Consider the following 12,938-nt stretch of genomic DNA (forward strand, 5'->3'; position numbering starts at 1 on the left):
TAGCACTATCTGATATCACAGCGACTTATTTGCTTACTGGCTGTCTCCCCATTAGAACAGGATCTCCCTAAAGAGAGAGATTTTGTCTGTTTCTCTGTATCCCCAGCATCTAGACTGTAGTAGGTGCTCAACAACTATTTATTAAGTGAATGAAGTTAGGGGTTATAATTGTTATTGTTGTCATTACCTAAGGTCCCTCCCTCACTCTGCCCGTTCTGATACAGCTCTGTGTATAGGACAACTCTGCTTCAGGAATGGTTCCTCCCTCTCCCTTTTTGAACAACAACTTTGTTGAGATGTAATTCACATATCATAAAATTCATCCTATTAAAGTGTACAATTCAATGATTTTCACTATATGAAAATATAGTGTTGTGCAACCATTATCATGACCTAATTTCAGAACATTTCATCACCCCCAAAAGAAATCCTGTACCCACCAGCAGCCACTGGTATTCTCCCTCATCTCCCCCTCGCCTGTCCAACCACTAACCTGCTTTCTGTCTCAGTGAATTTGCCTATTCTGGATATTTCATATAAATACGATTATGTAATGCAGTCCTTTGTGACTGGCTTCTTTCAGTGTGTACAATGTTTACAAGGTTCATTCATGTTGTAGCACGCATAGGAACTTCATTCCCTTTTATGGCTGAATAATGTTCCAGAATATGGCCATTTCACATTCTGTGTATCCAATCATTGGTTGACAGACATTTGGGTTGTTTCTACTGTTGAACTAAATAATGCTGCTCCGATGGGGTGCCTGGGTGGCTTGGTCGGTTGGGCGTCCGTCTTCGGCTCAGGTCATGATCTCACAGCCTGTGAGTTCGAGCCCCGCGTCAGGCTCTGTGCTGACCGCTCAGAGCCTGCAGCCTGTTTCAGATTCTGTGTCTCCCTCTCTCTCTGCCCCTCCCCTGTTCATTCTCTGTCTCTCTCTGTCTCAAAAATAAATAAACGTTGAAAAAAAAATTAAAAAAAAATAATGCTGCTCTGAGCACTCGTGGACGGGTTTTTTGTGTGGATGTATGCTTTCAGTTCTTTCAAGTATGTACCTAGGAGTTGAACTGTTAGGTCATCTAGTAACTAGGTTTAACATTTTGAGGAATGGCCAAACTGTTTTCTAAAGTGGCTGCACCATTTACACTCCCAGCAGCAATGTATGAGGGTCACAATGTCTTCACATCCTCATCAACATTTGTTGTTGTCTGTCTTTCGTATTTTAATTTTAGCCATTCTAGTGGGCTTCAGGTGGTATTGAATTGTAATTTTGACTTGCAGGTCCCTAATGACTAATGGTGTTGACCATCTTGTCATGTTTATTGGCCATTTGTATGTGCTCTTTAGAGATGTGTCTATCCAAAACCTTTGCCCTTTTCTTTTGGGATGAGCACTGGGTGTTGTATGGAAACCAATTTGACAATAAATTTCATATATTAAAAAAAAATAATAATAATAAATAAATAAACATTTAATAAATAAATAAATAAATAAATAAATCATTAAAAAAAAAAAAAAACCTTTGCCCTCTTAAAAATTGGGTTGTCTTTTTATTGTTGAGTTGTGAAAGTTCTTTATATACTCTGGTGAAAGTCCCATATCAGATATGGGAGTTAAAAGTATTTTCTTCCATTCTGTGGGCTGTCACTTCACTTTTTGATGGTGTCCTTTGAAGCACAAATGATGAAGTCCAGTTTATCTAATTTAAATTCACTTTTGAAGTTTCTTCTCTTTAGTGCCAGAGATTATTAGTCTTTGTCCTATTGCCCCAAGAGCTGGCAAGGATTTGTTCTTTCTGAGCATCATAGCACCAGCTCTGGAACTTTCACTCAGCCTCTTTCCCATGTTCTATGTCATGGAACGGGCTGTTTCCTTCTTGGAATTCTGCCTCTGCCCCTTGCTTCTCTGCCTAGCCAGGTCTTTATTGCCCTTTGAGACTTAGCTCAGACATTTCTCTTCTTCCTCTTTGGGGGTCTCCATTCCTCACCACAGATGGTGTGCGGCTCTGTCTTCCCTTGTGGAAAACACTGGAGGCAGAAATTTCTTTTTAATTGTCCTTGTTATTGGAGAATGGAGTCTAAACTGGTATGTGTTTGAGTTTCAGCCCCATGTTTAGCTGTACAAACATAGGCAATACAGTATTTCTGATCTCTGGTCAGTGTTTTTAAGTTTATTTATTTTTGAGAGCAAGAGAAAGAGAGAGCAAGGAAGGGGCAGGGAGAAAGGGGGACAGAGGATCTGAAGCAGACTTACTGACAGCAGAGAGCCCCATGTGGGGCTCAAACTCACAAACTTCAAGATCATGACCTGAGCTGAAGTTGGACACTCAATCAGCTGAGCCACCGAGGTGCCCTCCCGGTCCGTTTTATAAAATGGAAATAAATTGTAAGCATGGGGTCATTGTAAGTTTAGAAATAGAGTAACAAAGATAAACTATTTAACTTGGTGGATTCTCAATACACCCCAGCTCTTGTTTTTAGCATTATGGTTTGTTTTTGTTTTGTTTTGTTTTGTTTTGTTTTGTTTTGTTGTGTTTGCTTTGTTTTTTAATGAGAGCTAAGAGTATCAGGCACATGTTCTCAAGGAATGCCAGTTCCTTATTATTTTGTAATTTCTAATTTCAACTTAGTTTCTAATTTCAACTCAACTAAACTCAACTCTTTATTTTTTATTTATTTATTTATTTTTTATTTTAGAGAGAGAGTGAGAGTGTGCTAGCTAGGGAGAGGGGACGAGAGGGACAGGGAGAGGATCTCAAGCAGGCTCCACACTCAGCACAGAGTCCAATGCGAGGCTCAGTCCCATGGTCCCGGGATCATGACGTGAGCCAAAATCAAAAGTCGGACGCTCAAGTGACTGAGCCACCCAGGCACCCCTCACCTAGACTCCTTTCAGTTTCCAGGGAGCTGCATTTCTTGAGCCACAGCCATTTTTGAGCACCTGATGAAAACAGTGAACCATCTCCCCAGAAAATACACATTACCCAACAGCTTGCATATGATTTTGGCAGGATTCCTGAACACATGAAGCCCACCATGGGCCCAGAGCATTCTTGTCACAGATGTTCATAGCCAGTTCTGCCCCCTTGGTCCTTTTAAAAATGAGCAACTTTTACCATACCACCCAGCAATTGCACTCCTTGGTATTTACGCAAATAAGTTGAAAACATATGTACACACAAAAATCTGTACAAGAATGCCTAAAGCAGCTTTATTCACAAGTGTCAAAGCTTGGAAGCAACCAAGATGTCTTTCAGTAGGTGAATAGATAAATTGTGCTACATCCACACAACGGGATATTATTTAATGCTGAAAGGAAATGAGCTATGAAGCCATGAAAAGATAAGGAAGAAACTTAGATGCATATTACTAAGTGCAAGAAGTCAATCTGAAAAGGCTACGTATGTACTATATTCTTCCAAATACATGACATGCTGGAAAAGGCAAAACTATGAAGACCGATAAAAGATCAGTGGTTGTCAGGGGTTAGGGAGGGATGAACAGGCAGAGCACAGAGGATTTTTAGAGCCGTGAAACTATTCTGTGGGATACTATAATAGTGGAGACATATCATTATCCACTTGTCAAAAATCCATAGGATATTCAACACCAAAGTTCACCAAGAGTGAAACTTAGTGCAAACTGTGGACTCTGGGTGATAATGACATGTCAGTGTAGGTTCATCAGTTGTAACAAATGTACCACTGTGGTGCCAGATGTTTATAGTGGGAGAGGCTGTGCGCGTGTGGATGCAGGGGATATATGGGAAATCTCTGTCCTCTCCATTCAATTTACTGTGAACCCCAAAACTAAAGTGTATGGGGTTTTTTTAATGTTTATTTATTTATTTATTTATTTATTTATTTAGAGGGAGAGCGAGGAGGGGGAGGGGGCAGAGAGAGGGAGAAAGAGAATCCCAAGCAGGCTCTGCACTGTCAATGATGTGGGGTTCGAACTCACAAACCATGATATCATGACCTGAGCAGAAATCAAGAGTCCTATATACGCAACTGACTGAGCTCCCCAGGCCTCCCAAGCATGTTTCAAAAAATAATAATAATAATAATGAGCAACTGGCCCTGCAGCATGCCTAGTAAGCTGTGCAACCATCTTCCCAGGAAACAACTACACAAGGTCTGTTTCTGAGAGACATGTTTTCCAGAACTTTGGCATGACTCTCTGGTGTCATCAGGGTCATCATGGGATGTTAAAAATGTTCTCTCTGAGGTGGCAAGAACTGCTCAAAGGAAGCAACAACCAGGTTGTGGCGATCTTTCTGAGAATTTTTATTTTCTAGTATGGAGGACCACCAGCAGATGGCAATCAAGGAATACAAAACCTAAGCCTGTCCTCCACAAGAAGATTCTGATTTAAGATTACTAAAATGGTAAATTTAAGGTAAGCAGACCACTGTAGTCCACCTCTCGGGTAAGCAATTCTCTGCAGAGGCACAATTTCTTATGCTCCAGATAAACGAGTCATCTTCCACCAGTGACTGAAATAAATGTCTAGCCTCAAAAAAAACCTACCAGAGACAAATTCTTAGATTCTTTAGTTCATCAAAGGAGAACTTTGGTTACTCTTTGTGGAAATGAATTAGAAGAGTTTTTGGTTTTGTTTAGACAGTATATTTCCTTTAAATTTTCTGCTTACATCGTGAGCAAGGATAAATGTTCCTTGGTATGTAAAAATGGGTATTTGTGTCAATTATTTTCAAATGATAAAAGAGAGACAGCTGTAGTACAACAGAGCTACAAAATCACCGGAGGGAAAGAATTTGCGTGAAACAATCCAATGTTTGCTGGGGGTGTAGGGGGTGGGGTGTGGCTGGGAGTGGGGGGGGGGGGGCGGGTAGAGGGCTGGGGAGGTGATCTTACCAAACAAGATTTTAGAACTGGCTGTACAACAGGAATTTCTTCTTTTCTCCTTTTTGCTGTTTGCTTCTGGAGATGTACTAGTGAGTAGATTCTCAATTAAACCAAACATTCTCAATAATGTAACTATTAAGCTTGGAAGACTTTGCCCTTGTTGGTAAATTCTGATATTTATGCTTTGCATTTGCTAAAATCACTAAGTCTACAGAAACAGTTGCAGTGTGGTAGAGCTTGCAAAATATAAATATTGCTAATTTGTCTGTTAAGTTGAGGCAAAGAAAATTTCAGCTTATAGTTTACAGTTCAGGAATATTTGCAGGTATAACAAAACCCCTTTATACATGGCTATACACAGTAGAAAATGATTAACCTGTTTTGTTTTGCTTATTGACAATATCTTTATGAAAAAAGTCTCGTAAAGCATATAAAAAATACATATTAGACCTAGAGAGTTTAAGGAAATACTCAATGTTTAAGAGAAGCTATAAACAATAAAGAATACTTTTTGGATTCTTACTAAGTATTAAGCAATATTATCTCAAAACAGATAAATTAGCCCCATATTTATAGGTAGGGGAACTAAGTTTCAGAGAGATTCATAACTTGCCAGGTTACACATTCAGAAAGTAGCTGAGCTGGGATTCGAACCCAGGCCTATTTGGGGAAATGTAAGCACTTCCTACACTGTAATTGCTAGCCTTATTCTAAAAAATGATATTAAACATTTGAAACCTCCTAGCAAATTCAGAAATTTAACCAAATCACCCGGGAAAGTGGTTAAAGATTCAGTGATCAGATCATACCCCTAGAGATTGTAATTCAGAAGACTGGGGGTGGGGGCCCCAGAATCTGACTTTCCAACAACCACCCCGCTGTGGTTCTGCTGAAGGTAATCTTTTGACCTCAAACACAGGAACTACAGGCCCAACCCAGGAGACCTTCACTTCCATAAGCAAAGAACGCTTTGAGGTCCTGATGAAAGCCTGCACCACTTTTTCAGAAAAATACACACTTTACACCCCAAATTTCGCATACGACTTTAAGGGGCTCGTGGACACTCTGAAGCTATGGGCACTCGATTTCCTACACGTCCCAGTAAAAAGCGGCCTAATTAGAAGTCCCTTCCATCTCTCCGCCGAGAGATGTCACTCTTCAGCCTCAAACATCCTCCCCAGAGCCTCCAGTTTTTCCCTTTTTCCTTTCTCCTCAACTACAAAGGAAAGAGTTTCCCAGGAAAATGAGTTTACTGTTTGAAAGGAGCTTCCCCTTGTAAATAGAGCAGACTCTGGCGTGAGCTCCAAAAAATTAAGCTGAAATGGAATGATAGTGTTGTCTACAATCATGACGAAAGCCCGTCTGGAAATAAAGGTGTGATTAAAACCTAACAGTAGAGACCACAGATTAATACAGGCACAACCCACCTTGCGAAGGGACATGAAATTTATTTTCACAAAAGCCCCTTCTGCAACTTCTTTTCAATCCCTAGGTTTTCTCAGAGGTCTCCATGTTGAAGCTAGGCTTTGGATCTTTAACTCAAAACTTATAGAGAACATCATTTGAAACATGTACATAAATAATATTGACACAGGGTCCTCACATATTTACCTTTAATAGGTTCCGGAGTCTGGAAAATAGGAAAGGCATAAGGAGAATATGTAGTTCTCTCTGCAAGCCTGAGGTCTACATAAACCTATGGCTAGAAGTAAGGCATGTCTGTGAAAACTCTGATATTGTATATAAGTTATATATTTAAAAAAAATTTAGTGTTTATTCATTTTTGAGAGAGACAGAGACAGAGCACGAATGGGGGAGGGGCAGAGAGAGGGAGACACAGAATCTGAAGCAGGTTCCAGGCTCTGCGCTGTCAGCACAGACCCAGATGCGTGGCTTGAACCCATGAACTGGGAGCTCATGACCTGAGCTGAAGTTGGAAGCTTAACCAACTGAGCCACCCAGGTGCCCCGTCAGTGTGTGTTTTAGTTGTGGTTTAGACTTGGGGCACCCTGCCAGAAAGTCCACTCATTCAGAAATATGTCTTCCTTGGTATGAAAACAGGAGCATGTGTTTTGGATCAGGAAGACCTGAATCTGTGACCAGGCAGATTAAACCCACCTCTCTGACTCCTAATGTACTTGTAAGTCAGGAATAATCATCCCTAATTTGTCAGGGTGTTCGGAGGGAGGCATGAAATAATATATATAAAGCTCCCAGCACAGTGTTTGGCACTGGGCAGGCACTCAGAAAAGTTTGTTTTTGTCTCTCTTTCTCACTACCACACTAAGATCCCCCCACGGTGGGGGTGTTGGGCACAAACTATCTGCGGCTTAGCTGGGGCTGCACCCGTCAGACTGACTAGAGTCTGGTCTGGCAAACCTGAGGAGAAACTGGTTTCCTTTAGGAATTCCCACTTTCCAGTCTCCCCCCCTCCCCATCATATCTGTTGCAAAGGTAATCGAGGACTTCACACACCGAACCTGCCTGAGGATCACAGGGAGTTACAAGGGACAAAAAGACATTGTCCCTGTCCTTCGAGTTGCTGAACCCTAATAGGGAAGACAGTACCAAAAATAAGTTCGCAGAAGCCATAAGGCATACATATAAGCACAAATATTCTACATACCTGAAAACAGGTTATGCTAGAAAGGGCAAAGCCACATGGAGTTGATTTAGGAAACAGTCATGAAGGAAATGATTATTGAGCCATATTTTTTAAGTGCAGGAAAGGATATGAGATGCAGAATGAAAGAGAGAAAGCTCAGAAAGGAGGAGAGAGTGCCATAGGGCTAGCTTAGGGAGGAGGTGGGCCCATAGCAGATTTGCAGGGCAGCAGGGGAAGCCATGCGGAGGGCCTGTGAAAAGATGACAGCAGCTAGGTGTGGGGGAAGGGAGGCAGCTAATTGGTAGAGACCCTTGAGACCCATGATTAGGAGTTTTAATTTAATTCAAGAGGCAATTGGAGCTATTGTAGGCTTCTAAGAAGGGGAATGATATGATCAAAATGATGCTTGAGGACGATGGTTCTTGCTGCTGTGAGCAGGGTGGATTAAACGAAGGAGACCCTTGGGCAGGGGGGCTGATCTGAGGCTAGGTCAGGAATCCAGGGTTACAGGGGCATGGCCTAGCACGGGGACACAAGGAGCAGAACTACAGTACGTTATAGAGGATAAATATTCACTTATTTTAGAACCAAACCCTGGGTTAGGTGCTAGGATACCATGGAGACCAGGCACAGAGGTTGGGATGGGAAGAGAAAATTAAGCAATTATAATAATATAATATAATATAATATAATATAATATAATATAATATAATATAATAATATTATAATAATATGGTGAGATAAGTGAGATAAGTGCTGTGATTATGGAAGCAAAGAAATATGAGAGCACATAGCAGGAGCAGCACCTGAGTTATGGGAGGGCCTTCAGGAAGTGGCATTTAAGCTGGGAATTTAACGAAGAATCAGGCATGAACTGAATGAAACATCATTGGGAGAAATATTCCAGACAGGAAGCCCCAGGATGAAAGAGTAGGAGTGAAGCCAGGAGGGAAAGGCAAGAATGGTTTCCCCACAGGCTCAAGAGAGCAAGCAGGGAGGGACCAGATCAAGAGGGGCCTTGAGTCTGCAATATGAACTGTGAACTTTATCCTAAGGGCACTGAAAGGCCAGAAAACAGGCATGGTTTATTTTTCATTTTAGAAAAATCTCTCTGGCTATGTTGTGGGAGAAAAGGATTGGGTGTGGTGGTAGTTGGGATGAGAGGTTTGCCACAGTCTGGGGAAGAGATGATTAGGAAGTGGAGATGGAGACAGGTAGACATTTAGGATGTAGAGCTTATGGGATGAGAAAGAGATGGAGAGGAAGAGAGTCTTAGAGATGTCACTAGCCCAGAGAGGGTAGAGGTATTCTCTAGGGTCATACAGCCAGCCTGTGGAAGCATCAATCCTAGAATCCAAGTCTCTGATTCTCTCTAAAATATGTATCTTTCATGTCTCTCCTCATCATTCTCATGTTTTCCTCTACATCCTCAAATATACTTATACAATTTTAATTCTTTGTCCACTAACTCTATTACCTCTGTCATTTCTGGATCTGTCTCTATTGGTTGATTTTTCTCCTGGGTGTGGGTCATATTTTCCTGGTTCTTTGTATACATAGTAATTTTTATTAGATGCCAGACATTGTGAATTTTACATTGTTAGACACTGGGCTTTGTTATATTCTTAAAGAGTTTGAACTTCATCCTGACATGCAACTAAGTTATTTGAGTTTGATTCTTTCAGTGCTTTCTTTTAAGTTTTTTAGGGCAGATCTAGAGGAGCCTTTAGGACTTCTGCTTTCAACCATCACGGAGTAACAATGATTGCATTTACCATCCTACCTGATGCAAGAACAATGAATCAGATTAAATGTATGAAACAATGGTCATCAGGCAATGAAGGACAGTAATCCCTAAAAGATAGGAAACAAATGAAACAATTCCCATGATTTCCCCAGCTTTCTGCCTTGAAAGTTTCCAGGGCACAGAAAAGAAGGGTAGAACTCAGGTGGATCTTTTTGGACTCTTTGACTTGAGGACATGGAGCTAAGAGCCCGGGGAGACCAAGCGATTAAAGTTCATAGTGCAAAGTGCCAGAAAAGAGAGAGCTGTGCAGACAGAACTCCAGAGATTTGCAGAAAATCACCTTCAAATATTCAAGAGTATTTATCAGCACAAGCATGTGAAATTATGACCCGAGGCTCGAGAAAGTACTATGTGAAAGATCACAGAGAATAATACCTGATGCTTGCACAGGGCTAACAGCGGTGTTCCCACCAGCCAGTCTAGGAAACCTCATCATTCACGCAGCATTTGTAGAATCCTCAGAAGAGTATAGCCTCAACAATGGGGAATGATTATTACCCTTGAACTAAATGCTATTCTAGTTTATTCTATAACCTCTTAAACGCAAGGCCCAAAAGGATCAAATGATTTCCAAGTAACTTAAGTGCATTTCAGAACAATGTTGAAGAATATTTACAAAAATTCAAAAATATCCATCACTCAACAAGGTAAAGTTCACAATGTCTGCCATCCAATCAAGATTACTAGGTAAACAAAGAAAGCAAGAAAATATGCACCATTTTGCAGAGACAACAGTCAATTAATTGAAGCCTATCCAGACCTGGTATACATGTTGGAATTAGCAGACAGTATTAAAATGATATTTTGTGTATTGCTGGAAGCCTAGCTATCCCAGCCTGATGTCAAGGACAGATGCTGTGAACGGACTGGGACTTCAAGGCGGCCCACTGACAGTGAAGCTTCTTGTCCTCCGCTTTTATGTAATTTGGCCTTAATAAAAGTACGTGGGGAATTGTCTGTTGGGGAACTGTCCTCGACAGGCCCCCTGGGAAACAAACCATTAGAAAAGAAAATAGGTTCCGCAAGGAAATTGTGCGGCCCTACATTTGACCCTTGCCATCCCCTATGGAGACTCCTCTATTTGAAGGAAGGATAGCCTCATACATTTGCAAGCCCAGAGGGACACATGCATTTGAAAGCCCATTCTGGCAACTAAGGAGTGTATCTATGGGCACAAGTTACTCCAACCCCTAGGCCCACTTGGCCTCCAGGAGGCATTCCAGATGATGGTTGAACCTAGTCGGTTAAAGTACAGAATGGTTCATTAGTTCCTAGGTGCATCGTCTCTCTGAGAATGTACAAGGCGTGGGTTCCTAAGGCCCTCTTGGCCCCCTCCTGGCACCTCGGACCAAGCCGAACACTTTTGTTCCTCAAACCACAAATGGTTCGGGGAAACAACTAAGAGGTCATGTCCCCGTAACTGTTCCATTTGAGGTGTTGAGAGATAGATGACCTTTTCATGAAAACAGCAAAGCAAACGCTCTATAGATTATAGGTAAATGTAGATACATAATGAAAATAATGTAAGAAATTAATCAATAAGCAAAGGGCAGGAGGGAACATTATGAGAAAATAACCATGTTATTCCTTAAAGGGTGATTACACTTAGGAACATTTTTAAAATTAGGTAATGCTAGAAAACATAGATGACGTATGCTACAAGGAAATTGCTAACAAATATAATGGCACGTTTACCACAATAAAGCGGCCAGTTCAACACACTGCTGTTGTCTGTGTCCATTTTTATTTTTGTTTTTTATTTTAGTTTTGTTTTATTTTCACTCTTTTGCCGATGCTGTTCATCCTTCGGGAACCCCTGGACCTGCTGGAGCTGGACTCTGGCAGTGTATGTTCAAAAAGTCAAGTAGAGACATAGAAGATATTTAAAAAATTTTTTTTCACCAGCTGCTGCAAAAAGCCTTGTTGTTTCCGTTTGGTCCACAGCCACAGCTTAGGAGAGGGCTCCAGGATGGTTAAAAAGCTGTCCAGTGTTGTAGGGAGAGGCTCAGGCATAAGCCTGGAGCCAGAGGGATGCCAAAGGGGCCCCTCAAAGGCTGCTGGGCTCCAGAGACTCCTCGTTGTGGTTGAGGGTGAGCCTTTCGAAGAGATACTCACCCAGCCCAGCCTGGGAGCCAGCCAGCCTGTGGAGGTTAGTCAGAAGGTTGCGCATCTTCTCGATGAGTTGCACCTCCTCATCTAGGAAGTGGTTCTCCAGGAAGTCACAGAGATGCATGTCTGCATGGGCAGAACCCAAGGCATGCAGATTCAAAAGGGCTTGGTTCAGGTTCTTCTCCAGAAATAGGGCAGCTTCCGGGGCATCCTGAGTTTTACCCCACTCATCTTGGGATGGCTTCTGCATATCTTGGAAGAGAGCGTGGCCACCACACTGGTTTTGCATCTTCAAGAGATGCTCAGCACCCCTGCGCTTCTCCTCAGCCAACTTGTAGAAGAAGTGGCTCACACCCTCCAGAGCCACATCCTCACGGTTGAAATAGAAGCCCAGAGAGAGGAAGGTGTAGGAGGCCCGCAGATGCATGTTGACCAGGCAATTGGTGGTGGTCTCCAACTTAGTGGAATAATTCTGATTAATCTGGCAGCTCATTGTTGATCTGTAATAAGGAACTAAGCTCAAAATAGGGTGTTGGCTGATCTCAGAGGCAGAGGGTGGCTGAGAAGATGGCTCTGAAAGTTGGGACTAGAAAACATGTTGGAGGGTGGTCAGAGGCTGGTAGAAGAGGTGTCCCTGGATCTGTTCCATCCAAATACTGTTGAAGCAAGAGGCAGATCCTTGGGACTGCCAGGTGTACTGACAGAAGATATTTTTAAAAGTCCAAATGTAGAGATTAAAGCTACAGTGTCTGAGGTAAAATATATGCTGGATGAGGTTAATAGCAGATTAGACATTGCAAATTAGTGAGATTGAAGAAAATATTCAAAATGAAATACACAGAGAAAAAAGAAATATAAAGTTGAACAGTGCATCAGTGATCTGTGGGACAACTTAAAGCAGCTTTATATACAGATTATATTAACATGTAATAATTAATATACACATATTTATATAATATGAATATATTATACATTTGCATTATATATTAATTATATAATGATTAATATATAATAATTTGAGCCTCCACAGAATGAGAAGGGGAAAACATTTTGAGAAATATTTAGAAAAGTAAGAGCTGAACCTTTTTCAAAATTTGACGAAAACTGTAAACTGAGGTCCAAGGCACTTAAAAAACCCCAAGCACTAGAAACATGAAGAAAACTACTACACATCATAATCAAATTGCTGAAACTCAGTGATAAAGAGAATATCTTAGAAGCAGGAAAGGAAAAAAATACACATTATATAGAGAGGAAGAATTAAAATGAGAACAGATTTTTCATTGGCAGTAATACAGTGGAACATCACTTTAAAGTACTGGAAAACAAAGACAAAAACCTGTCAGCCTAGATTTTTATACTTAGCAAAAATATCTTTCACAAAACAAAATAAAATAAAATGTTTTCAGACAGAAAAGCTGAAAGAATTCATCACTGGAAGAACTGCACTACAGAGGCCCATTATTCTAGAGCTAAGTTAGTCCCACTACAAAAGCAGGCACTTTGTCTAACAGGAGGCCTCTGTTCTGGCTGGTGGAAACACAAACCACCCC

General features: G+C 41.3%; 1 pseudogene; it reads right to left on the minus strand.

Moving 5' to 3' along the window:
• Nucleotides 1-10,844: 10,844 nt before the first annotated feature.
• Nucleotides 10,845-12,110, minus strand: LOC112862690 (ferritin light chain pseudogene; annotated as a pseudogene).
• Between the last annotated feature and the right edge of the window lie 828 nt (nucleotides 12,111-12,938).

Source organism: Puma concolor, chromosome B2 (assembly GCF_028749965.1).
Source record: "Puma concolor isolate L17-30 chromosome B2, mPumCon1.1.hap2, whole genome shotgun sequence".
Taxonomy (NCBI): Eukaryota; Metazoa; Chordata; class Mammalia; order Carnivora; family Felidae; genus Puma; species Puma concolor.